Source organism: Ursus americanus, chromosome 24, assembly GCF_024610735.1.
Source record: "Ursus americanus isolate L20-20 chromosome 24, mUrsAme1.1.p, whole genome shotgun sequence".
NCBI lineage: Eukaryota > Metazoa > Chordata > Mammalia > Carnivora > Ursidae > Ursus > Ursus americanus.
The window spans coordinates 35711707-35737492 of record NC_142150.1 but is presented as its reverse complement, the minus strand read 5'-3'; the positions used below and the strand labels follow the sequence as shown (position 1 = coordinate 35737492).

General features: G+C 43.6%; 1 long non-coding RNA gene across 1 annotated transcript; it reads left to right on the top strand.

Annotated features, from left to right (window-relative positions):
* Positions 1-6: 6 nt before the first annotated feature.
* LOC123785075 (uncharacterized) lies at positions 7-16608 on the top strand. Its single transcript, XR_006777592.2, has 3 exons — positions 7-1628; positions 10592-10823; positions 13996-16608. It is a non-coding gene; the product is annotated as an uncharacterized LOC123785075 (long non-coding RNA).
* Positions 16609-25786: the final 9178 nt, after the last annotated feature.

Sequence of the window (25786 nt, the reverse complement as noted above, 5' to 3'; positions counted from 1 at the left end):
CCCGTCCCGCGAGTTGGCAGGTCCCGAGGAGCGGGGAGGATTCCCGGAATTGGCGCCCGCGCGCGCGACCCGCCTTACGATGCGGCTGGGTGCCTCTAGCGCACGCACTCCCCACCCTGTCCCAGGGCCAGCATCTCGTCCGGGACAATCTCCTCTCGCTCTCCCGCCTCAGTGCTGCTGCCATCGGGCGGGGAGCTGAGCGAGCGCAGGCGGGAGTGGGAGGAGCAGGTGATTTCCGCTCTCGCCCCGCGGACTCCGCAGGGTGGGCGTTGCGCACCTGCGTCTGGAGCTGCGGGGCTAACATTCGGCCTGCGGGTGGGCGGTGGTTCGAGGAGCGTCCCCGGCGGGACCGGACGGCCGCTGCAGGGCTGGCTCGCACTGGGCGGAAGCCCCGCCAGAACCTTCCAGTGTTCAGACGGCGTCTCACCGGCTTCCAGCGGACAAAAGGGCCCAAAGGGGGCATCGAGGTTCTTAGGGTCCGGTCGGTCTCCTGGCACTCGGCGCCCCCGGCAAATGAACCAGCCACACCGAGAGGCTAATGCACACACTTAGGCCAAAGCAAGAAGCCCAGAGATCCGAACGTCTCCCCTGGACTCGCGCGGGGAGCCTTATTTTATCAAGGACCTCTTAGAAGGAAATCCGCCCAGCGGGGGCCTAGGGGCCTGCGGGCATTTCGGGCTCTGGAGCCAGGGGTGGTTGATTACTTTAGCTCAGCCCCTATTCGCAGCAGGGCGGTGTTTCCTAGTTGACTTTTTGGGTCTCGTTATTTTCGTCACCCCTGGAGTTTGTTTGGCTCTTGCACCCATTTTACAGATTAGGAAACAGGATAGTTTGCCTAAGACCATGGGACTAGTTGGGGGTGCACTGGAGTTTAACCTTAAGATTGTCATAGCTTCTTGCAGGGAGACCTTGGGCAAGTTCACTCCCTTCTTGGAGGTCTTGATTCCCTTTTTGTAACTTCAACCGGTCTGCCCCTTTGTGATTCCCCTTCCATTCCTGTCCCAATTTATCACTTGGGTAGCTTTAAAAACCGCGGAAGCTCAGACCAGTTCTTCGCAAAGTTTATATGATGCATCCGAATCCTCTGGTCAGCTTCTGAAAACAGATTTCTGCTCTCCCTCTGTGGAGATGCTGACTCACTAACTTGCATTTCTCAAGAGACGACGCCAGCACCGCTGGGGCCATAAAGCCAACTGTTAATTTCACTGACCAAAATGTCCTCTGAGTATTTGCAAATAGTAACTAGTTTCATCCTCTAACAACCATAGGAGGCAGCTACCATTATCCCCATTTCAAAGGAAATTGTGGCCATAGCTGTTAGCAAAGCCAGGATTAAGACCCAAGCAGGCACGCGGGGTGTTCTTAGCCCCCTACCATTGCTTGTCTGTTTTCTTCCCATCAGCTTCCAGGACCCGAGCCCACTCCAGCACTTTTTGGCCCGTGCTCCCCTCCAGGCCCGCTCCCCGCAGCCCTCCCTTTTCCCTGTGTGACCCTCCCTATGCGCCCGCGGGCTCTCGTACAGGCAGCTCCTGGGGAGGGGGTCAGCGCAGGAAGTCCCCATGCAGGCGAACGGAGACCCCAAGAATGGAGCCCAATTGCCAACACCAGCGGATGGATACTCGCTCTCGGTAAGTGTTCTCCACCAAAGCTGGAGTTCCGAGCACGGCCTGCAGAGGACGCCAGAGAACGAGCCTGATGGGAAGGGGAGGGAAAAGGAGTCGGGGAAGCGGGTGAGGATTGACACTCATTGGCGCCAAAGGCAGCGTGCTGTTGGTTTGCCCACTCTTTCATTCTCTACCGTCCAAGAGCCTTCCACCCCTTTAGGGGGCTGCACTTGTGGCACGGAATGGAGAGGTGGGAGGGGCCTATGCCGCGTCAGATGCTCCCTGAAAGTAATGTGTCTGTCCAAGGTTGCTTTAGCTCAGGCTGGCTCAACCCTCCTTTTCCAACTTGCCTTAGTCTTAGTTAACTAAGGCCCACTTCACCGGTCTCTGGGTCCATCACTCTGGGTCCTTGGAGGTTTTGTGAAAGGCTTTGAGGGGGCAAAGCCAGCGTGATACCTGTCATTGCCTTAGCAGCTAAGTATTTCTTTTTCTTTAATTTTTTATTATGTTATGTTAGTTACCATACAGTACATCCTTAGTTTTTGATGTAAAGTTCCATGATTCATTATTTGCGTATAACACCCAGTGCACCATGCAATACGTGCCCTCCTTAATACCCATCACAGGCCTATCCCAATCCCCCACCCCTCTCCCCTCTGAAGCCCCTCAGTTTGTTTCCCAGAGTCCACAGTCTCTCATGGTTCATTCCCCCTTCTGTTTACCCCCGCTTCATTCTTCCCTTCCTTCTCCTACCGATCTTCCCGCTATTTCTTATGTTCCATAAATGAGTGAAACCATATGATAATTGTCTTTCTCTGCTTGACTTATTTCACTTAGCATAATCTCCTCCAGTCCAGTCCATGTTCCTGCAAATGTTGGGTAGGGTAATCGTTCTTTCTGATGGCTGTAATATTCCATTGTATATATGGACCACATCTTCTTAATCCATTCGTCTGTTGAAGGACATCTCGGCTCCTTCCACAATTTAGCTATTGTGGACAATGCTGCTATGAACATTGGGGTGCATATGGCCCTTCTCTTCAGTACGTCAGTATCTTTGGGGTAAATACCCAATAGTGCAATTGCTGGGTCATAGGGTAGCTCTATTTTTAACTTTTTTAGGGACCTCCACACTGTTTTCCAAAGTGGCTGTACCAACTAGCAGTTGAGTCTTTCTGGGTGCTGACCATGGGGAGCAGAGTGGAAAGTGTCCACTAAACATCGGGCAGTGTAATTTGAAATTGTCCAGAGCGTTGCCTCATTTCATCTTTCTACTTAATTCATTTCCTATTTCACAGATTAGGAAACAAGGTAAGTAAATCGCCTAAGGGTGGTCCTTGAAATGATATTCACTCCTGTCAGATGCCAAAGCCAAAGTCCTTTATTGTGCCAAGGCTGCCTGTGTAGCGTTTCAGTGCATGCGGGTTGGGTGAAACATGTCTCCTCATGGATTCATCCGTCTGTCTGTCCATTCAACTATTCCTTTATTAGGGACTCATCTGCAAGGCATGGGTCTAGTTGCTATTGAAAATACAGAAGCATAGGGACTCTGCTCTAAAGTAAAGGAGAAAAAAATGGACGCAGGAGATCAAAAAGATAGACACAGCGTATAGATAGATACCTTTTGTTTCAGATAATATGATGGAAAAAAAAATCTACCCTGGACTTTAAGATTTTTGCCTTAGGCTGTAGTAATGTCTGAACTTTCAATTTCCCACTGGTGTCATTGTTAGCAAGTTGAGCCCTCACCCCATATATACTTATTTACATTATATATTTTAATAATTAATAGATTAAATGTTAGGCACATGTAACTTTTCATGTTTAGATAAAAATATAAATGGAGGTTCAAATAGTTTCTTCATTCACCCCAGTGGACCATCTTGGGCACTTCCTGCAGGGCTTCCTCGGTCCAGATCTGTGCCCGGCTCTCTTCCTTCCTTCTTCAGAACAACCCCAGGTTTTCAGGGTGGCCTTCCCTGACCACTTCCTACTGAATATGCCCCCCTCTCCTGGTCGTCTTCCTTCTCCTCATCCTGCTTTATTGTTCATATTCTGTATCTCACGCTATAATAAAAATGGTCATTTTCCATTGGCTTGGTTTTGCCTCCTCACATCAGTATCTAGCTCAGAGAGGGGCAAAGGGGAGTCCCACTGTGGGAGGAAAGCAACAGAGCCGAAGGGTGGGAAGAGGAAGGGGAAAGCCCCGGGCTGAAGTGGGAGAACCGAGAATATGGGGGACAGCTTTTTTGTGCCTCCCTTGTCTCCTCCATTCTTGCAATCCTCAGGGCCAGGGCACCCAACCCTTTCCTCTGGCCCACTTAGCTTCAGTCTCTTCCTCTTCTCTCCCACTTTTCAGCCCCTATCCCTCAGGAAAGAAAGGTAAATGTCCCATACCCAGATCCGTCCAAGAACTCAGTTACAGTTCAGAGAAAGACTCTGCTCTGGTCTCTCACAGCATCTTCTCTCTGAAGGTGCTTGTGGGGTTGTACCAGCTTTCTGGGCCAGGAGCCAGGAGATCTAATCTCGGAGCCTGGATTTGCCCCGGAAAGAAAGGTTGAACAGAATGGTTGAACAGCCTGTCCTCACTCTAGCTGACCCACTTCCTATACTGGCGCCAAGGACACCCGAGAGTTGACCTTGATTGACTTCTTACCCAAACGATGGTCTGAACAAACGATACATGAATCTTGTGAGTTTACCACTTCCGGCATAATTTAAGGAGAACATCGCAAGAAACCTACACGGGGTGTAGAGGTTATTATATGATTCATAATCAGTGGGAATGCGTCATACATCCAGAAAGAGCTAGCATAACACGCTGGGTAAAAGGAGATTGCAGAATACATACGAGCACTCTGTGACATCAGCAGCCCTTGCTGGGACTGGGCCTGCGATCTGCACCAGGGTCACGGCAGCACTCCCGAGGAGGACGGATGTGCTCTGCGGCTCTGGCCAGTCCTACATCATTTTATAAACACAACGCTGGCTTCAGCCCTGTGTTATCTTGTGCTGTTGCTTGTTCATCAGTCTGAAACCCCCCATGGCTAGGCATCCACTTCTTTTTTTTTTTTTTAAAGATTTTATTTATTTATTTGACAGAGATAGAGACAGCCAGCGAGAGAGGGAACACAAGCAGGGGGAGTGGGAGAGGAAGAAGCAGGCCCACAGCGGAGAAGCCTGATGTGGGGCTCCATCCCATAACGCCGGGATCACGCCCTGAGCCGAAGGCAGACGCTTAACCGCTGTGCCACCCAGGCGCCCCTAGGCATCCACTTCTTACTGGCTGCGTTTCCTTGAACTAGTCACCCGCTTTCTCTGAGCCTCAGGTTCATCAAGTGTTAGATGGAGGACACAGAATGTCATCAGCCTCAAACGTGGGGTCGCAGGGTGTCAGTCCCTTGAGGATTAGAGAAAGATATTTGTGGCTTTGGAAGACTTCAGAAATCACATCCCTAACATACTCACCTGTAGAAAATACTGGACGAAGAACGCTAATCACAGGGCAAGTAAATAGGAACACCGACCTCAGACAGGAGCAGATAACAAGGAGAGGAAACAGCAATGAGCAAAAAGGTCTGGCCAATTTTATGTATCTGGTTATATCTCAATGACCACGGTAGACTCTCTGGAAATGACTGACAGCAAGGGAGAGCCTGCCACACCTGGTCTGAACCACCGGGGTTGTGCTCCCGGCCCGCAGGGCTGGAGGAGGGCGGGTCTGATCTAGGCCATCTACTCACTCCTCTCGATGTGAGGAGGGAGAAGGACAGGGAATGAATCTTTAGAAAGACATCGTCTTGTTGGGGTGCATGGGGAAGCAGAGGGAGAAGAGCTGGCGCTTTGTCTCCTATAGTAGGAGAGAAATTTGTGTTCATTTATGAATACTAGGAAAAGTATTACCGACCAATGCAAAGTTAATCAGGAAATATGATGGAGAAGTGAATTAAGTTTCCTGAGTGGATTCAATATCACCTTTGAAAAACGTTATCTTTTCAATAGCTGTAGGGTATACTTTGTAAAAGTTAAAAAAAAATATAGAAGGGAAATCAATTAATTTTCACCCCATTCTCTAAACACTGTAACTTCCCAGATATAACCCACGCCAACACAAGCAGAAGAACCCATTTTCAACATATTTCCTCAGCCATGAAGCCGTTCGGTGTTCGTGCGGTAAGAAGATTGTCTGATCAGGCCTGAAATGAAAAGTTTATCTGGGACACGCTTCTCACGGATCGCTCGTAGGAGGTCTGTGAGGTTGCTCGAAAAGGGGTTCACAAGAGTCCTACAGCAGGACTTTGGGGCACAGGGAGATAAAGATCTGGACTAAACACAGAAGAGATCAGGAAGAAAGGACATAGCCAAAGTGTGTGTGTGCTTGTGTCAGGGGCAGGGACCCATGGGGAGCCTGTAGGCTGCTGGTGCAGTGCCACAGTCCCCAGAGGCGGTGCAGGCCCTTGGAAAGACAAACTGTTCCCAAGGGTTGGTGCCCTTACTGGTTTTTAAATATTTTTATTCTCACACTGGGTATCACTGTTAAATTTTTATCATCTCACCCCTGGGCATACTGGCTACTCTTCCCATGGTTGACAAGGCCAGGCTTGGTGGCCAAGGGCTTTTGCTGGCCTGTCCCTAAGTGTTCCCTGTGAGAAGAGGAGCGCCTTCAGGTAAGGAAGGGAGGGAGATATGGTCCCTCCTCACTTACTGCCTCTCCTCTGTACCCGAAGATGGCACAGCAAGTTTCCCTGCAGAGACAGACCACTGGGATCAACTGTCGGGCTGCCCCGACTCCTGAATTCAGGCCTCATTGAAGGTAGAAGAAAATACTGCTTGCTGTGTCAAGGGAGGATTCATACGCAAACCCAAGATTTCCCAGGGGCTGCGTCCCCGGGAAAGTAGGGTCGGCCCAGGTTCATGGGATGCCAAGGGCAACTGTGGGCGGCCGGTATGAAGGTGCTGATACAACGTGAGCCCTGGGTCTGCCTTGAGAAGGAGTGAAGAGAGTCCCAGGTGGAGCGGGGATCAAGGCGGTAAGCCAAGCTGCAGGTGTCTGTCTCCTTCACACCAATAACTATATGAAATAATGGGGAAAATAAAAGAAACGAAATCAGAATATATCTGCAACAGGAAAGCAAAAGGAAAGGAAAAAGCACTATCAGTTGGCCTGAAATTTTGAGCAGAGAGATGAACCTGGAGGAAACCCCAGGTCCTCACACGTGAGGGGGCAGACTGCTGCGGAGACAGGAACTGTATAAAACCTTCACGTTTGGGGATGGGGAACAAAGAAGCGGGTGGGCGGTGGCCTAGGATATGCCTTCACTGGGCCCATCCCATCAAGCCCTGTCTCTCCTCCATCCTCAAGCCCCTGCTGGTCCCCAGCAGCAGGGCGGTGGTGACGTTTACCCACAGGCTGACGTGGTGAGTGCGGGCGCTCAGGCTAGAGATGCAGACTGGCCTGGTAGGGAGCTGAGGCTCACAAGGAGGGAGCAGGTGCCTCTAGACACAGAACAAGTAACCAGCACTGCCCTGCAGAAGCACACCTCTCCCCTGCATCGTCCCTGCTAGAGGGGAGATAGGTGGGAGGGATGGGGTAGTTGGGTGATGGGCATTAAGGAGGGCATGTAATGTGATGAGCTCTGTTATACACAACTGATGAATTACTGAACTTTATATCTGAAACTGATGATGTACTGTATGTTGGCTAATTGAATTTAAATTAAGAAAAAGAAAGAAAGAAAAAAAGAGATTCTCTTTCCCTCTTCTTCTGCCCCCCTCTGCTCTCTCTCTAAAATAAATAAATTCTTCAAAAAATTAAAAAATTAAAAATCAGTCATAATTTCATGCCAATTGGATTAACTTTTAATATTGAGAAGAACATGGGAATCCGGCTAGGTGGGTGTGTTTCAAAATAAACTGTATTGTCTCACAGTCTTACCAATTTTTGTCAGGTGGGTGTACCACAGCACTTTTTTTTTTTTTAAGATTTTATTTATTTATTTGACAGAGAGAGAGACAGCCAGCGAGAGGGGGGACACAAGCAGGGGGAGCAGAGAGGAAGAAGCAGGCTCCCAGCAGGGAGCCCAATGTGGGGCTCGATCCCAGGACTCTGGGATCACGCCCTGAGCCGAAGGCAGATGCCTAACGACTGAGCCACCCAGGCGCCCCAACTGAGCCACCCAGGCGCCCCTACCACGGCACTTTTATACATTCACTTCTGTATCTCTTGACTCACTTGTTGAAAACTGGCCTTGTTCAAAGCAATGGAGATGTGAAATCATGGGTCTGATGCCCTCGTTCCATTGCTCCGATACACACCATAAATACAAAATTATCAAAATGAAAACAAATACGTAACCATGGGCCATCCATAGTTATTTAGCACACCACGCGCTGAAGAAACTGGGCCACAGAATTTACTAAGCTGGGTGTTAGTCCTCAAAGCCAGCCTGTCAGGAAGCCAGGAGACCAAAAGCACATCCCTAGGGAAAGAGCCAAGAAAGATGTGGGGAGTGCCGGGCCCAGCCTGCCTCCCTGGTCCCCTCAAGCTGGGGTTGGTTCATTGCCGTCTGCATTCCAGGCCCAACCTGGTGTGCAAGGGCAGCTTGACCTGGATTAAATTATTATTTGGGGACCCACGTTCTGTACCTACAATAAAGCCGGCTGACCGTGAAGCATCAGTTCATGGACTAGAAGTCCAGAGAAGTTCAGAGGCTTTAGGCCAAAAACAGATGTCGGTTTGCCCATGAGCTTAGTCACTTTCTCCTTGTGCGACCTCAGCCAGTACCAGTGGTGATATTTACAAGCATGTGGTATAGACGAAGTTTTTGATATACGGTATCTCATTTAAACTTTGTCATTCTATGAAGAAGTTACTTGTATTATCTTCCTTTTACAGAAGATGAAATGGAGGCTCAGAAAAATCCATGCTGGTGGTCGCAGACCTAGTAAAATCGGCAGTCCTTCAAACTTGAATTCGGGTCACGCTAGCCAAAGCCAAAGAGCGTGCTTTAACACATGGTCTCCTGAAGCCACACGATTTCCTCTCCCTCCCTCAGCATAGCTTTCTCCTCTCGAAACTGGAGATATTAAGGCTCACTTGACAAGGTTATCCTGAGGATGTCATCCACGATCAGGGCTAGTGCCTCCACAGAGTGGACACGAGTCATTACGACTGTCCCTGTTTCCTGAGAGGCAGATTTTAGGAGTGGACTTCTGCCCAGTATTTGTTTCTAAGTCACTTGTCTCACAAGGCAGGAAACAACAAATGTTGGAGACGATGTGGAGAAAGGGGATCCCTCTTACATTGTTGGTGGGAATGCAAGTTGGTACAGCCACTCTGGAAAACAGTGTGGAGGTCCCTTAAAAAATTAAAAATTGAGCTACCCTATGATCCAGCAATTGCACCACAGGGTATTTACCCCAAAGATACAGACGTAGTGAAGAGAAGGGCCATATGCACCCCAATGTTCATAGCAGCATTGTTCACAATAGCTAAATTGTGGAAGGAGCTGAGATGCCCTTCAACAGATGACTGGATAAAGAAGATGTGGTCCATATACACAATGGAATATTACTCAGCCATCAAAAAGAACGATTTTACAACATTTGCAGCAACATAGATGGGACTGGAGGAGATTATGCTAAGTGAAAGAAGTTAAGCAGAGAAAGACAATTATCATATGGTTTCACTCATTTATGGAACATAAGAAGTAGGAAGATCGGTAGGAGAAGGAAGGGAAGAATGAAGGGGGGGGTAAACAGAAGGGGGAATGAACCATGAGAGACTATGGACGCTGGGAAACAAACTGAGGGCTTCAGAGGGGAGGCAGGTGGGGGATTGGGATAGGCCAGTGATGGGTATTAAGGAGGGCACATATTGCATGGTGCACGGGGTGTTATACACAAGTAATGAATCATCGAACATTGCATCAAAAACTGGGGATGTACTGTATGGTGACTAATACAATGAAATAAAAAAAAAAAAAAGAGAGACTGGCCTTGTCTCAGCCCCTGTCACTGACTCCTGCCACCTCAGTCAGTGCTGAATTTGCATCAGGTCAGAGGTGTCCTCCCAGTACTGGTCTTCTCCTCCTCCTCCTCACATCCTTCCCTTGGCCTGATGAGTGCTATGCTGTGACAGACAGGGTGGGGATGTGGCGCTCATCCAAGGTACCAGGCACTGAGAGAGTGCCTTTAACGCACCTCAACTTCTCTCTGACCCTGCAAGCAACCATGGTGAGTCTGAACCGGATTGGCTGCTCAGGCCCTTTGAAGCTGACCAGTCCCACCCATCCTGCTCTGTGTGCTTAACCTGTTTCTAAGGCCGGATAATGACCATCTGACACTCAGGGCAGGCGTTCACCCGAACCTCCAAGTCGAAGGGGTTTCCACGGCTGATGTGATCAACAGAGCCATACAGCTAGAGGAGCAGAAGGGACTAGGAGAGGTTGGGAAGGTTGCACTGGCCTCCTCAGACATACGGGCCTGGATGTGATGAGCAAGGGAGACACAGAGGCCAGGAGAGGGGACTGGGATCAAGTCAGTGACAGGAGAGATGAGCCGTGTCTCTAGGACCATAGTGATGGAAGTGAAGTTACCAGCAAGCAGTGGAAAAATTCACAGGCATCCTCATGATAATGAATAGCCAGTGTGCACCAACTGGACATCGGCGAGGCTGTTAGCACTTACGTCCTAGGGACCGTAGTGCTCATTACAACCAAAGACGAAGGTGCTGATTTTATTGCCATGTCACAGATGAAGAGAGCAAGGTGCAGGAAGGGAAGGGAGCACACCCAAAGCCACACAGCTAGAAAGTGGCCAACTTAGAATGCATAGCCATTCGATCTGGCCCCAAAACCTATGCCCTTAGCCGTCACCCTCCACTGCCTCCCCATGTGAATGGTAAAACCTGCAGAATGAGCCACGTGGCCTCCCTCCGAGAAGCCGTGGCCGTTCTAGACGTGCCTCTCCCTCCGTCTTCTTTGCAGCTCCAAACCTCTGCAGAAAGGCAGGGGGTAGGACCAGAATCAGGAGCCTGCTCCTTTCGTATCCTCAATGCTCCACTTCAACGCCCGGACCGCCCGCTACTCCCTCCCTTTCAGGGTTCAGGGATGCTTCCGGCAAGGATTTGTATGAGGTCAGCAGCTTCTGGGAATCATGCAGCAGAAGCACCTTGCAGGGTGCTTCAGTCCGAGCTCTTCAAGGAGAAACTCCGACAAGGTAAGTGAGGGAGAGTGTTCCAGGTAGTGAAGGGATTGCAAACTGCGCTTCACACACACTCACCACGAATTTGCACGAGGCTGTCATCTTCCTCATTCTGAAGACACCAAAGCTCAGAGGTACCGAGTAACTTCCTTACGATCATCCAGAAATGAGAGGAAGAGGCGAATTCTGAGACTATGTATGAATGACTCTGAAACCCATACTCTTCCCCCCAGAATGGAATGAACATTAAAAGTGATCATTAAACATTCTGGGAGGTTCCCAAATACCCACAATGGAACTCTCCAGCACTCCCATAACCCCTTTCCTATAGCTTGCTTCCCAGATGTCTAACAAGTTTTCTTTTATCGGGAACAGAAAATGTCAGCCCTCCAAGGGCAGTTAAGAAAGGAAAACTTAGAGCAGGGTTAGCAAACATTTTCTGAAAGGTCCATCTCATAAATATTTTATTCCTACTGACCATTTCAGTACTTGCCTGCTTCTTCACAATATTTGAAATACAGGGAGAAATGTTAACCCATATCCATGAGGTTCAGTTGAAATGACATTCACAATTGCCGAAAATGTGCCAAGAATTTAACAGTTCCTTGGAGAAGGCCATCAGCAGAACTGACGGTGGTTCACGGCTCAGGATGGGTTCAAACTTTGCCTCCTACTTCGTTGCCCAATTGTTTAACCAATTAGAGTCTCAAAATGCTTTCTAATCAGTAAGCTGGAAATTAGCGTGCAGATTTTTCAGAGGCATGGAATTACACAAGGCCATGCACGTAAAATGCTTAGCATTATGCCTGACACAAAGGAACTAACGATCATAGGTTAGGATGTTATACTAATTATATCATCAACACACCAGGTTATAGAGTTAGCAGCTATGTTCAGGGATGTGAAGAATAATGAAAAAATGTGAGAAACTTGAGTTAATTAACATTAAGAGAAAGAAGCCTGATCAGATATGTAAAGCAGTCATTAGCCAATTAGCTAATACAGACGTTTAAAATTTTTTTATATCCAGTTTCAGTCTTGGTAGTTTATAGGTTTCCAGGAAGGCATCCATTTCTTCAGGTTGTCTAATTTATTGGCATAAAGCTGTTGATAAAAGTTTCTAATGATCCTTCCTATTTCATTGGTGTTGGTTGTAACCTCTCCCTTTTCATTCATAATTTTGTTAATTTGGGTCCTTTCTCTATTCTTTTGAATGTCTTGCCACTGGCTTATCGATCTTATTTATTCTTTCAAAAAACCAGCTTCTACTTCTGTTGATCGGCTCTACTGTGCTCCTGGTTTCTAATTCATTGATCTCTGCTCTAATCTTGATCAACTGCTTTCTCGTGCATGGATTAGGCCTATTCTTCTGTTCCTGTTTCAGCTTCTTGAGGTGAGAGTATAAAAATTGCAGTTTAGATTTTTCTATTCTTTTGATTGAGGCTGGATGGCTATGTATTTTCCCCTTAGGACTGCCTTTGCAGTGTCCCATAGATTTGGACCATTGTGTTTTCATTCTCGTTGGTCTCCATAAATTGTTTAAATTGATTTTTGATTTCCTGGTTTATCAAATCATTCTTGAGCAGGATGGTTCTTAGTTTCCAAGTGTTTGAGTTTCTTCCAAATTTTTCCTTGTGATTGAGTTCCAGTTTCAAAGAATCGTGGTCTGAGAATATGCAGGGAATAATCGCAGTCTTTTGGAATTGGTTGAGACCTGTTTTGTGACGCAGCATATGGTCTATTCTGAAGAACGTTCCATGTGCATTCGAAAGGAATGAGTATTCTTTTGTTCTGCTGTAGTGTTCTATATATATCTATGAGGTCCATCTGGTCTAGTATATCATTCAAAGCTCTTGTTTCTTTGTAGATTTTCTGCTTAGGCGATCTGTCTATTTCTGATAGTGGGGTGTTGAGGTCCCCTACTGTTAACGTATTTTTATCTATATGTCTCTTTATTCTGGTTAAGAGTTGGCTTGTGTATCTTGCTGCTCCCCTGTTGGGGGCATAGATATTTATACTTGTCATATCCACCTGTTGGATACATCCTTTAAGAATAATATAGTGTCCTTCTGTATCTCTAACTACAGTCTTTAGTTTAAAATTCAATCTGTCTGATATGAGAATTGCTACCCCAGCTTTCTTTTGAGATCCATTGGCATGAAAAATGGTTTTACATCCCTTCACTTTCAGTCTGGATGTATCTTTAGGTTCAAAATGAGTCTCTTGTAGACAGCAAATGGATGGGTCATGTCTTTTTATCCAATCTGCAACCCTGTGGCGTTTTATGGGAGCATTTAGGCCATTCACATTGAGAGTGATTATTGAGAGATATGATTTTAATGATGTCATGTTGCCTGTAAAATCTTTGTTTCTATAGACTGTAAATTTCTGTTCTGTATCACTCTTGGGGCCTTTTTACTTTTATAGAACCGCCCTTAATATCTCCTGTAGGGCTGGTTTCGTGGTTATGAAGTTGGTCAGTGACTGGCAATTCTGGAAGTTCCTTATCTCTCCATCAATTCTGAATGACAGCCTTGCTGGATAAAGAATCCTTGGCTGCATGTTGTTCTCTGAAAGAGCTTTAAAAATGCCCCCCCAACCCTTTTTCTCATTCCAGGTCTGTGTAGACAGGTCTGACGTAATCCTAATATTTTTGCCTTTGTATGTGAGAAATTTCTTTGCCCTGGCCGCTTTCAATACCGTATCCTTGGATCTAATATTTGCAAATTGCACTATGACATGACGTGGTGTATGTTTGTCGTGGTTGAACTTGGGAGGGGTCCTCTCTGCCTCTTGGACACGAATGCTTGTTTCCTTTGCTAGATTAGGGAAGTTTTCAGCTACAATTTGTTCAAATATCTCTTCTAGACCTCTCTCTTTCTCCACCCCCTCAGGGATGCCGATGATTCTGACATTGGAACGTTTCATTGAGTCAGTAATCTCCTGTAACCTACATTCTTGAGATTGGATGTTTTTGAGCCAAGTTTCTGTTTTAGCTTTCTCTTCTACCATCCCATCCTCCCATTCACTAATTTGTTCTTCTGCCGCATTTACCCTGGCTGTCAGAGCATCTAGTTTTGACTGCATTTGATTCATAGCATTTTTAATTTCTGCCAGATTTGCTCTCATTTCCACCCTTAGAGATTGTATATTCTCGTTAATATTTTCGTTAATATTTTTTTTCAAGCCTACACATCATCTTGACCATTGTTACTATGAACTCCATTTCTGATAACTACCAAGACTGAAACAGGAAGAAACTGATTTTTAAACAGACCAATTAATTATGAAGAGATTGAAGCAGTGATCAAAAACCTCCCGAAAAACAAGACTCCAGGGCCTGACGGATTCCCCGGGGAATTCTACCAAACATTCAAAGAAGAAATAATACATATTCTCCTGAAGCTGTTTCAAAAAATAGAAACAGAAGGAAAACTACCAAACTCATTCTATGAGGCCAGTATTACCTTGATCCCCAAACCAGGCAAAGACCCCACCAAAAAGGAGAATTATAGACCGATATCCCTGATGAATATGGACGCCAAAATTCTCAACAAGATTCTAGCTAATAGGATCCAACAGTACATTAAAAGGATTATCCATCACAACCAAGTGGGATTCATCCCTGGGATGCAAGGGTGGTTTAACATTCGTAAATCTATCAGTGTGATACATCATATCAACAAGAAAAGAGTCAAGAACCATATGATCCTCTCAGTAGATGCAGTAAAAGCATTTGACAAAACACAGCATCCTTTCCTGATTAAAACACTTCAGAGTATAGGGATAGAGGGCACATTCCTCAATTTCATAAAAACTATCTATGAAAAGCCTACAGCAAATATCATTCTCAATGGGGAAAAGCTGGAAGCCTTTCCCTTAAGATCAGGAACACGACAAGGATGCCCACTCTCACCATTATTATTCAACATAGTACTAGAAGTCCTTGCAACAGCAATCAGACAACAAAAAGGGATAAAAGGTATCCAAATCGGCAAAGAAGAAGTCAAACTGTCTCTCTTCGCAGATGACATGATACTCTATATGGAAAGCCCAAAAGAATCCACCCCCAAACTACTAGAAGTTATAGAGCAATTCAGTAATGTGGCGGGATACAAAATCAATGCTCAGAGATCAGTTGCATTTCTATACACGAATGATGAGACTGAAGAAAGAGAAATTAGGGAATCCATTCCATTTACAATAGCACCAAAAATCATACGTTATCTCGGAATAAACTTAATCAGAGACGTAAAGGGTCTATATTCTAGAAATTACAAATCACTCTTGAAAGACATTGAAGAAGACACAAAAAGATGGAAAAATATTCCATGCTCATGGATCGGAAGAATTAACATAGTTAAAATGTCTACGCTACCCAGAGCAATCTACACTTTCAATGCCATCCCGATCAAAATACCAATGACATTTTTCATAGAACTGGAACAAACAGCCCTTAAATTTGTGTGGAACCAGAAAAGGCCCCGAATCGCCAAGGAATTGTTGAAAAGGAGAAACAAAGCTGGGGGCATCACGTTGCCGGATTTCAAGCTATACTACAAAGCTGTGATCACAAAGACAGCATGGTACTGGCACAAAAACAGACACATACCAATGGAACAGAATAGAGAACCCAGAAATGGACCCTCGGCTCTTTGGGCAACTAATCTTTGAGAAAGCAGGAAAAAACATCCAGTGGAAAAAAAGACAGTCTCTTCAATAAATGGTGCTGGGAAAATTGGACAGCTACATGCAAAAGAATGAAACTTGACCACTCTCTCACACCATACACAAAAATAAACTCCAAATGGATGAAAGACCTCGATGTGAGACAGGAATCCATCAAAATCCTAGAGGAGAACATAGGCAGCAACCTCTATGACATCAACCACAGCAACTTTTTTCATGACACATCTCCAAAGGCAAATGAAACAAAAGAAAAAATGAACTTGTGGGACTTCATCAAGATAAAAGCTTCTGCACAGCCAAGGAAACAGTCAAAAAAACTAAGAGGCAGCCCACGGAATGGGAGAAGATATTTGTGAATGACACTACAGATAAAAGACTGGTGTCCAAGATCTACAAAGAACTTCTCAAACTCAATAGACAAGAAACTAATAAACAAATCATAAAATGGGCAGAAGATATGAACAGACACTTTTCCAATGAAGACATACAAATGGCTAACAGACACATGAAAAAATGTTCAAAATCATTAGCCATCAGGGAAATTCAAATCAAAACCACACTGAGATACCACTTTACACCAGTTAGAATGGCAAAAATTGACAAGGCAGGAAACATCAATTGTTGAAGAGGATGTGGAGAAAGGGGATCCCTCTTACATTGTTGGTGGGAATGCAAGTTGGTACAGCCACTCTGGAAAACAGTGTGGAGGTTCCTTATAAAGTTAAAAATTCAGCTACCCTATGATCCAACAATTGCACTGCTGGGTATTTACCCCAAAGCTACAGACGTAGTGAAGAGAAGGGCCACATGCACCCCAATGTTCATAGTAGCATTGTCCACAATAGCTAAATTGTGGAAGGAGATGAGATGCCCTTCAACAGATGACTGGATTAAGATGTGGTCCATATATGCAATGGAATATTACTCAGCCATCAAAAAGAATGATTTCTCAACATTTGCAGGAACATGGACGGGACTGGAGGAGATTACACTAAGTGAAATAAGTGAAGCAGAGAACGACAATTATCATATGGTTTCACTCATTTATGGAACATAAGAAATAGGAAGATTGGTAGGAGAAGAAAGGGAAGAAGAAAGGGGGGTTAATCAGAAGGGGGAATGAAGCATGAGAGACTATGGACTCTGAGAAGCCAACTGAGGGCTTCAGAGGGGAGGGGGGTGGGGGAATGGGATAGGCTGGTGATGGGTATTAAGGAGGGCACAAAATCCATGGTGCACTGGGTGTTATATGCAAGTAATGAATCATGGAACTTTACATCAAAAACTAGGGATGTACTGTATGGTTACTAACATAATATAATAAAAAAATATTATTAAAAAATATATTTGAGTCTCTGCTTTCAATCCTTTGGGGTATATACCTAGGAGTAGAATTGCTGGATAATGCGGTAATTCTATGTTAAAGTTTTTAAGGAGCCACCATACTGTTTTGCACAGTGGCTATGCCATTTGAGACTCCTACCAGCAATGGCCAGGGTTGCAGGCTTGCCCATTCTCCCCAACATCTTCTTTCCGTAGTTTGATTTCAGCCATCCCAACAGGTGGAAAGTGGGATCTCATAGTGGTTTTGATTTGCAGTTCCCTAACGACAGTGATGTGGAGCAGCTTCTCATGTGCTTATTGGCCTTTTGCATATCTTTTGGAGAAACGTCTATTCCAATCATTCGCCCATTTTAAAATTATTGTTGTTGCTGCTGTTATTGAAATAGGAAAAATTCTTTATATAGTCTGAATACTAATCCCTCAGCTGATATATGATTTGAAAATATTTTCTCCCATTTTGGGGTTGTGTTTTTCACTCTCTTGATAGTGCCCTTTAATGCACAAATGCTTTAAATTTTGATGAAGTCCATTTTTTTCTAGTTTTTCTTTTGTTGTCCATGCTTTTGCTGTCAAATCTAAAAAAACATCACCAAACCATGTCACACAGATTTCCTCCTATGTTTTCTTCTACGAGCTTTATAGTTGTAGGTCTTACATTTACATCTTTGATCTATTTTTTAAGCTACATTTTTTGTGTGAGTGGTCTTGGCACTGTTGTTGAAAATCAATTGACCATGGGGCACCTGAATGGTGTAGTCAGTTAAGCATCTGACTTTTGGTTTCGGCTCAGGTCATGATCTCAGGGTTGTGAGATCGAGCCCTGCATCGGGTTCTGATCTCAGTGTGGAGTCTGCTTGAGATTCTCTCTCCCTCTCCCTCTGCCCCTGCCACTTATTATCTCTCTCTCCCTTTCAAATAAATAAATAAACCTTGAAAAAGAAAGAAAGAAAATCAATTGACCATATATGTGGACGGTTCATTCTGGGCCCTCTATTCCATTCCATTCCATTGGTCTATATGTCTGTCCTGATGCCAGTATGACACTGTTTTGATTATTTTGTAACTTTGTGGTAAATTCTGAAATCAGGAAGTATGAGTCTACCTACTTTGTTCTTTTTCAAGAACATCTTTGTTCTGTTTTAGCTATTTGGGGTTCCTTGAGGTTCCCATGAATATTCCCATGGGTTTTTCTCTTTCTGCAAAAGCATCTTCGGGATTTTGATAGGAGTTGCATTGTATCTATATATTGTTGTAGGTAATATTGCAATCTCAGCAAATTTCTCGTCCAGTCTGTGAACATGGGGTGTCTTCTCATTTATTTAGATTTCCTTTAATTTCTTTCAGCAATGTTTTGTAATTTTCATTGCACAAGTCTTTCACTTGCTTGGTTAACTTTATTCCTGTTATTCTTTTTGATGCTATTCTTAATGGATCTGAGCTCTGTCCCACACTCTTCATGTGTCAAGAGTGAATCTGAGCTTATGATTTTATATTCTAGGCCATGACAATTAGACCGCAACTGACCTTCCTGGTTTTATTTTGTACCATGTCCTTTATCCACTTGGTGCACCAAGGCAACTCTTCTTACTATACACCGTATGTCTTACAAACCCAGGAAACCAAAGAGCACGAAGGAGCAAGAGTCTTCCCACCCCTTTTAACTGGTAAAATCTTATTCACCATTCCAGGTCACCATTCTCCTACTGTCAGAATTCAGGTCCCAAGGTGTGAATATTTCTAGATGACACATGACTACAATGAAGATCCCCCAGACTATACTCTGAGTTAGTGTAATTTGTTGAAAGAGCAGTTTACCCCATATACTAAGATATCAGGAGATAAACTTTCAATGACAAAACCCAAAGTTAACAAGAAAAGTGAAAATAAGAAACGATCGAAGGTTTCTCAATATATAGTTAACCAAACAACGTTTATAGATTTAAGCATGTCCTAAAGATAGAAAATAGCTTGTAAACTAAACCAGCCATCTAAAGCACTAGTGTTTGTGATACAGAGATAAAGTTGTGCATAGTTTCCTTAAGAATTTATAGTCCACTGAGGAACAAAAATAAATTTGAAAAAGGCATTAGTAAACATGACTCTCACACAGTAATCACTGAGAAGACTATACATAAGAGCAGTTGTAATAACTATATAGGTAAAAAGCTAAATATATAATAACTTGTACCTGGTATCTAAGCAAAATATGCATGCATATAGACAAGGACTTGGAAGGAATAAATGAACACGAAAATTGTTTTGGGGTGACGGTAACATGGCTTTCAGAATTTCCTTTAATAAAATTGGTATAATCTTATTTTTGTACAAGGTGGAAAAAGCATGTAAAATGCTGTAACTATATTTAAAAATCAGGATTACCAAAACAGAAAAAAATCTGATTTTCCTTTTCGTCATTATAACTTTATCCAATTGAGTCTCTTTCCTGCTACAAAATTATCAAAATTCTAGACCAGATAACGGTTGACAATTCAGCAAACTGGAGCCACTCTCAAAAGACAGCTGCTTTCCTCACCTTCTACATTCAGCATAACGAGTACAAGTGGAAACTCAGGAGTCCAAATGCCTGGGTCAGATTCCAGGTCCCCCAGTTACTAGCCACCATTCACTTCTTGAGTGTCAAGTTCTTCATACATGGGAATTGTGGTACGTATACATAACCCGCAGCCCCACTATCTAGAGATAGCTACTGCTGACACTGTAATGTATGTATCTCCAATGTTACTTTCTATGATTGACACCTTAGTTATAACGGTATACTTATCAAGATAGAAGAGAGATACACTTTATTTACACGTTTCAGTTTTTTTTTTTTTTTGTAGCCTTGTTTTGTGTTGGTGTCAGCCTATCAATCACCAATATTGTGGTCGGAATGGCCCTCGTAGTTCCTATTATGATTGCAAAATGCCCTCACAGTAACCATTAGGGTACTTTAAAAAAAATAGAGTTTTATTACTCACAAGACCTGGGAATTACACAGCACACTGGGGGCTACACAGTGAGGTCAAGGTGAGAGAGCACACAGGGGCCTAGGGTTCTGTTTTCATTGAGTTTAAGGGTTGGGGGCTTGAGATTTCATGGGCTCACTCTTCACTGGTGAATTTATAATGGAAGAGCAGGAATTGGCACAGGCAGAGAAAAGGCAAATGACACAAATGGTCAGTTATCAAAATCAACCAAGATCTCTAAAACAAAGGAAACTTGGTGAGGGGGAATGGCTTGGCTTTTAATCCAGTTGTGTGGTTGACAGTGTGTTTATTCACAGTAGCCTTCTTTCAAGGGGATGCCTCCTTGAAAGGGGTGCCTCAGCACTCAAAACTTAGGTCAGCCACTTGCACTACAAAAAAAAAAAAAAAAGAAAAGAAAAAAAACCCGCACACACACACACACACACACACACACACACACACACACACACACACCCAAAAAAATAGAAGGGGGAATGAACCATGAGAGACTATGGACTCTGGGAAACAAACTGAGGGCTTCAGAGGGGAGGGGGGTGGGGGACAGGGATAGGCTGGTGATGGGTATTAAGGAGGGCACGAATTGCATGGTGCACTGGGTGTTATACGCAAGTAATGAATCATGGAACATTACATCGAAAACTAGGGATGTACTGTATGGTGACTAACATAATATAATAAAAAATTATTATAAAAAATAAAAGTGGCTCTTCAGAAATAAAATAAAATAAAATAAAATAAATTTGAAATAATAAAAAAAAAACAACAACAACAACTGTCAGGGCTTATAACACAGGCCTGAATATTCAGAGTACGGTATATGGGAATTCTAGTTTTAATTTTTTGAGGAACTTCCATACTGTTTTCCATAGAGACTGCACCAATATGCATCCTCACCAACAGCAAATGAGGGTTTCACTCTCTCCACATCCTCGCCAACACTTATTTCTTGCCTTTTTGACACTAGCCATTCTGACTGGTGTGAGGTCAGATCTCATTCTGGTTGTGCTTTGCATGTCGCTGATGATTAGTGATGTTGACTATCTTTCATGTTTTGTTGGCCCTTTAACAATATTAGTTCTTCTAGTCCATGAGCATGGAATTACTTTTTATTTGTTTGTGTTGGCTTCAGTTTGTTTCATCAATGTTTTATCGTTTTCAGAAGACAGGTCTTTCACTTCCTTGGTTAAGTTTATTCCTACATATTTTATTCTTTTTGACGTTTATCAACAATTTAGAGGTATTTTGATGTCCTGACATTTGCTAAGACTATTCAAAGTATTAGGGAATATAGTGTGAAAACAAGGCTGTGAGGCATAGGAAAGGTGAGCAGAATGGTGCTTTTTTTTTTTTAACCTGCTGTCCTCTTACCAAACTAACTCTGCAGACTCCGTTTCCACCACCCCACCACTCCTGCCCCATTGCACCCCAGGCTCACACCTGCAGATATTCACTCGTGGCTCTGCCTCTAGATGCAACCACCAGGATGCCTTGTGCCTATGGGCAATCATCCCAGTGACTTTATTCAGGAAGAAAGGAAGAAGTTGGTAATACCACTAAGCTCTTGGTTTGGATGGGAAGAAAGAGATAAGGTGAGTGAATGTTGCTGACCACTGGGCCATCTTTAGCCTTATATATGAGCCAAAAACTCCTGGTTTTAACTATTGCTTTGTATTGCGACTCTACCAAGGCTGGGTGGAGGAGACTCACAGGGAAAGGGGGATGAAGCAGCCTCTGGTCCAAGTTCCTTTTGGTTTACTTACTCATCTCCCAGAAATGCTGAACCCTGAACACTGTGGACCTCAATGCATTTATTCTAAACTAGCTTGATCTGAAAAATATTATTTAAAAAAAAAGATTTTATTCATTCATTTATTTATTTGAGAGACAGAGAAAGAGCCCACAAGCAGTGGGAGGGACAGAGGGAATCTTAAGCAGAATCTCAGGCAGACTCCGTGTTGAGCTCAGAACCCTACCCCAGGCTTAATCTCACAACCCTGAAATCATGACCTGAGGCAAAATCATGAGTTGGACAATTAACCGACTGAGCCCCCCAAGCGCCCCAAAAATATTCTTGAATATCAGGGCTGTCTTAAAGTTTTGGCAATTCACTTTCAATAGTTAAACAAACAAAATCTCTCAATATTTACCTCTTTTTACCTTTTTGTTGTCTTTCTGGGAATTCTGGCTTCCACATCAGTGAGGAAGCTGGCAGTTAATGTGGTCTCAAACAGCTGGTGGCAATCAGACCGCACAAAAACGATGTTTATTTCCATTTCATTGGAGGCCTTGGCAAAGGTTTTGGGGCCTGAGGCTCTGGAACCAGACTATCTAGATCTGAGGTCTGGCTCAGCGATTTCCATCATGTGCGATCTTGAGTAAGCTTCTTAATCTCTCTGTATATTTATGTAGTCCTCTATAAAATGTGGAGATTAGTGATGCTTCACCTCATAGGTGAGGTCAATAAAACAGTATGTTCATTAGTTAGAGTATGCCTAGTAGGGTCGCCGGGGTGGCTCAGCTGGTGAAGTGTCTGACTCTTGATTATAGTTCAGGGCATTTCTCAGGGTTGTGGGATCGAGCCCCGCATCGGGTTCTGCACTGAGCATGGAGTCTGCTTGAGATTCTCTCTCTCCCCCTCTACCTCTTGTCCTTTTTTTGTTTTGTTTTTACAACATACGCACATACTTTACTGCAACTCTTTTCACTCAGCAATAGGTTATGTAAACCTTTCATGCAAGCTCATACAGGCACCTTTCATTCATTTTGGCTGTTGCATAGATTTCTATAAGAGGGAGATGCAGTTCTGTATTGCCATTTTAGCACACTTTCAATTTATCTCCAGTACTTCCTAATAATTGCAAGCAATGTCTTCATAAACAGATCATCGCACAAGCTGTATAAATATTTCTGAAAGAGGAGTCCTGTAATTGAAATAGTTAGGTAATAGAATATGTATGTTATGGAAGATAATCCCAAATTGGATTTTAAGACTTTGATGAATTTAATATGTGAGGGAATAACGTATGAAATAACAAACATGGGGCGCCTGGGTGGCGCAGTCGTTAAAGCGTCTGCCTTCAGCTCAGGGCGTGATCCCGGCGTTCTGGGATCGAGTCCCACATCGGGCTCCTCCGCTGGGAGCCTGCTTCTTCCTCTCCCACTCCCCCTGCTGTGTTCCCTCTCTCGCTAGCTGTCTCTCTGTCACATAAATAAATAAAAAATCTTAAAAAAAAAAAAAAGAAATAACAAACATGTCCATCAGTAGGAACACAGGTGGATTCGTTATGGTATAATCCACACATTGGAATAATATGCAGCCGTTAACAAGAAAGAAGCAGCTCTGTAGGAACTAATATGGAAGGAATTCCAAAATGTATTGCTAGGTGAAAAAGAACAACAAATAAAATAGAATAACACATACATATATATATATGTGTGTGTGTGTGTGTGTGTATAACATATATATATATGTTATTATATATGTTAGATATATGTCATATATATATATATTTTAGATTATATATATATATATATATATATATATATATATACATATATATTTATTTATTTATTCTAAATTTACCAAGTACCTCTGGCAGGTTATATAAATAAGTTGCATCGTAGGTTTCCATGTGCCTATAGAGAAGGTTATAACTGGAAAATAGGGGAGCAAAGAAAAAATAAAGAATTATTTTCCATTAATATCCAGTGACCTTGAAACTGACCAATTCTGGAAAACTCCTCCTCCCTGGGGAGAAGTGAAACTTCTTTGGGTTCTTTCACCTGTCCCAACCTCCTCTACCCACAGAGGATGTGATGCTGATTTTGCACATGAGAAGACTCAGTCACAGGTAACTTATCAAGAGACAGAATCAGGATTAAGTCCTAATTGTTACCACCAAAAAATCCAATACTCTTTTGCCTATATTGGTGCTTCTTAAATTGCATTTTTGGCACTTCCTTAGAGGCCTGTGGTGATGGGCTTTAGGTGGTGATGGGCTTTAGGACACACGAAGATCAACATGGCTCTCATTTTCCTGTGACACACATTGTATTGAAATATCTATTAAAAAATATTATCTTATGTATTTAGATATTTTGTGGAGTAGAATTCAAAATCCACATGTTTCATACATGCATTCTCAAACAAAATTCAGGCAAACAAAATCCAGGACTACTCTGGTCTATCTATATCCTTGCTCCCTTAAGACACATGCTTATTTTCTTCCTCAGGATATATGACTAGACTTTTTTGAGATGTACTATATTGTATGATGCTCACTTTCTGCTACGAAATGTGTCATAAAGCACATAGAGTTATCGCCCTCTTAATTATGTGGGAACATTTTGAAGCAGACAAAGAACTAGTAGTTTTTTGTCCATTGATTTCTTCTACTAGGCTGTGGGATCCTCAAGGAAAGGGTTAGTGTCTTATTTTCTGCAATCCTGGTGTTTTGTAAATGTTGGCTGAAGAAATGCACTATTCTTTTGTTGACAGGAAAGGAAGCTTTCAGAACATCTTCTTGGATCTCCCATGCGGGGCTTGTGAATGAGCAGTGGGACTTTGGAAATAATGGAAGGAGCTTGAAATATGTTGAATGCTGCCTCCAGAATTTTCCAGGATTTGGTGTGCTGGGTCCAGAGGGGGACCCTATCTCTTGGATTGTGAAGGAACAGTCTTGTGAGATGAGAATGGGTTACACTGTCCCCAAATACCGAGACCACGGCTACATGAAGAAAATAGGTTTTCACATTATAAAGTATTTCATTCAGAAAAAAATGCCATTTTATTTCCATGCGTCAAAAGATAAAACCTTCAGGCACTGAGAAGTGTGGGGTTTAAGGCTGCTCCTTGTGGCTGGCATCAGTGGAAATGCACTCCTAGAAAATATTGTTGATTAGCGCCATTGTCCATTTCAAGCCTTTCTTATCAGTGAAAAAAGTACCATTCAAACACAAACTTATAATTTATATTAGCACAAAAACATCCAATTATTTGGGGTCCATGCATTACTTAACCCACACTTGTATAATAGTTTTGTCCTCCTCCATATTACAGAAAAATGGAAGCTTTTGGTGTTATGTTTTGCCTTTATGATGACAGACCCTCAGAATTAAAATCGTCCAATGTCAATCATTAGTGCCAGGACAAACCTTTCAAAGCAACATTTTCCTCTTTGAAGTCTTCTTTCATGAAAGAATCCTGCTTTTCCATGCTTCTGTGCTTGAAAATAAAAAGACTGATTTGAAGAGTGTCTTCTCCCCTTCCTCGGACAAAATTTTCCAAAGGACCTCTCAAAAGCCCTCTGCCTTTGATCCTGGGTGCCGTCTCAAGAGTTTTGAGATACGCTACTGAATTAAATTATGTGGCCATCAGTGAAAGTTTGGTTTTCTGATTAGCTTTTTTCCCCTAAGATTTATTTATTTATTTGAGAGAGACAGAGGGAGCATGAGCCGAGGGGGAGGGGCAGGGGCAGAGGGAGAGGGAGAGAGAAAGACGATACTGCGCTGAGTGTGGAGCCCAACACGGGGCTCCATTTCATGACCCTGGGATCAGGACCTTCGCTGAAACGAAGAGTTGGCTGCTCAACCAACTGCGCCACCTAGGGGCCCCCAAATAAGTAATTTCTTTATTTACAGTTAAAAACTCTGATTCTAATAAAAAATTATTATAAAAAAAAAACCCACTCTGATTCTAAAAGTCAAACCTTAACAAGAGCTGGCTGTCTCTTCTTGTTGGTGCTTGTGAAGGAGGAAGGAAGGAAAAGAGGTATTTTTTGTAGAGGTCCACCTGCATTCCTGTGCTCAGCCAGCTGATTTCACAGTCCAGACTGAGGTGCTGAATAATGGAAGGACCTTTAAGACCAGAAAACAGCTGAGCCTTCTGGAAAAAGAGCCTCAGAGGGCATGCTGCCAACATACCAGTATTTCGGAGCCGCCCCTCTGAACGTGGGATCC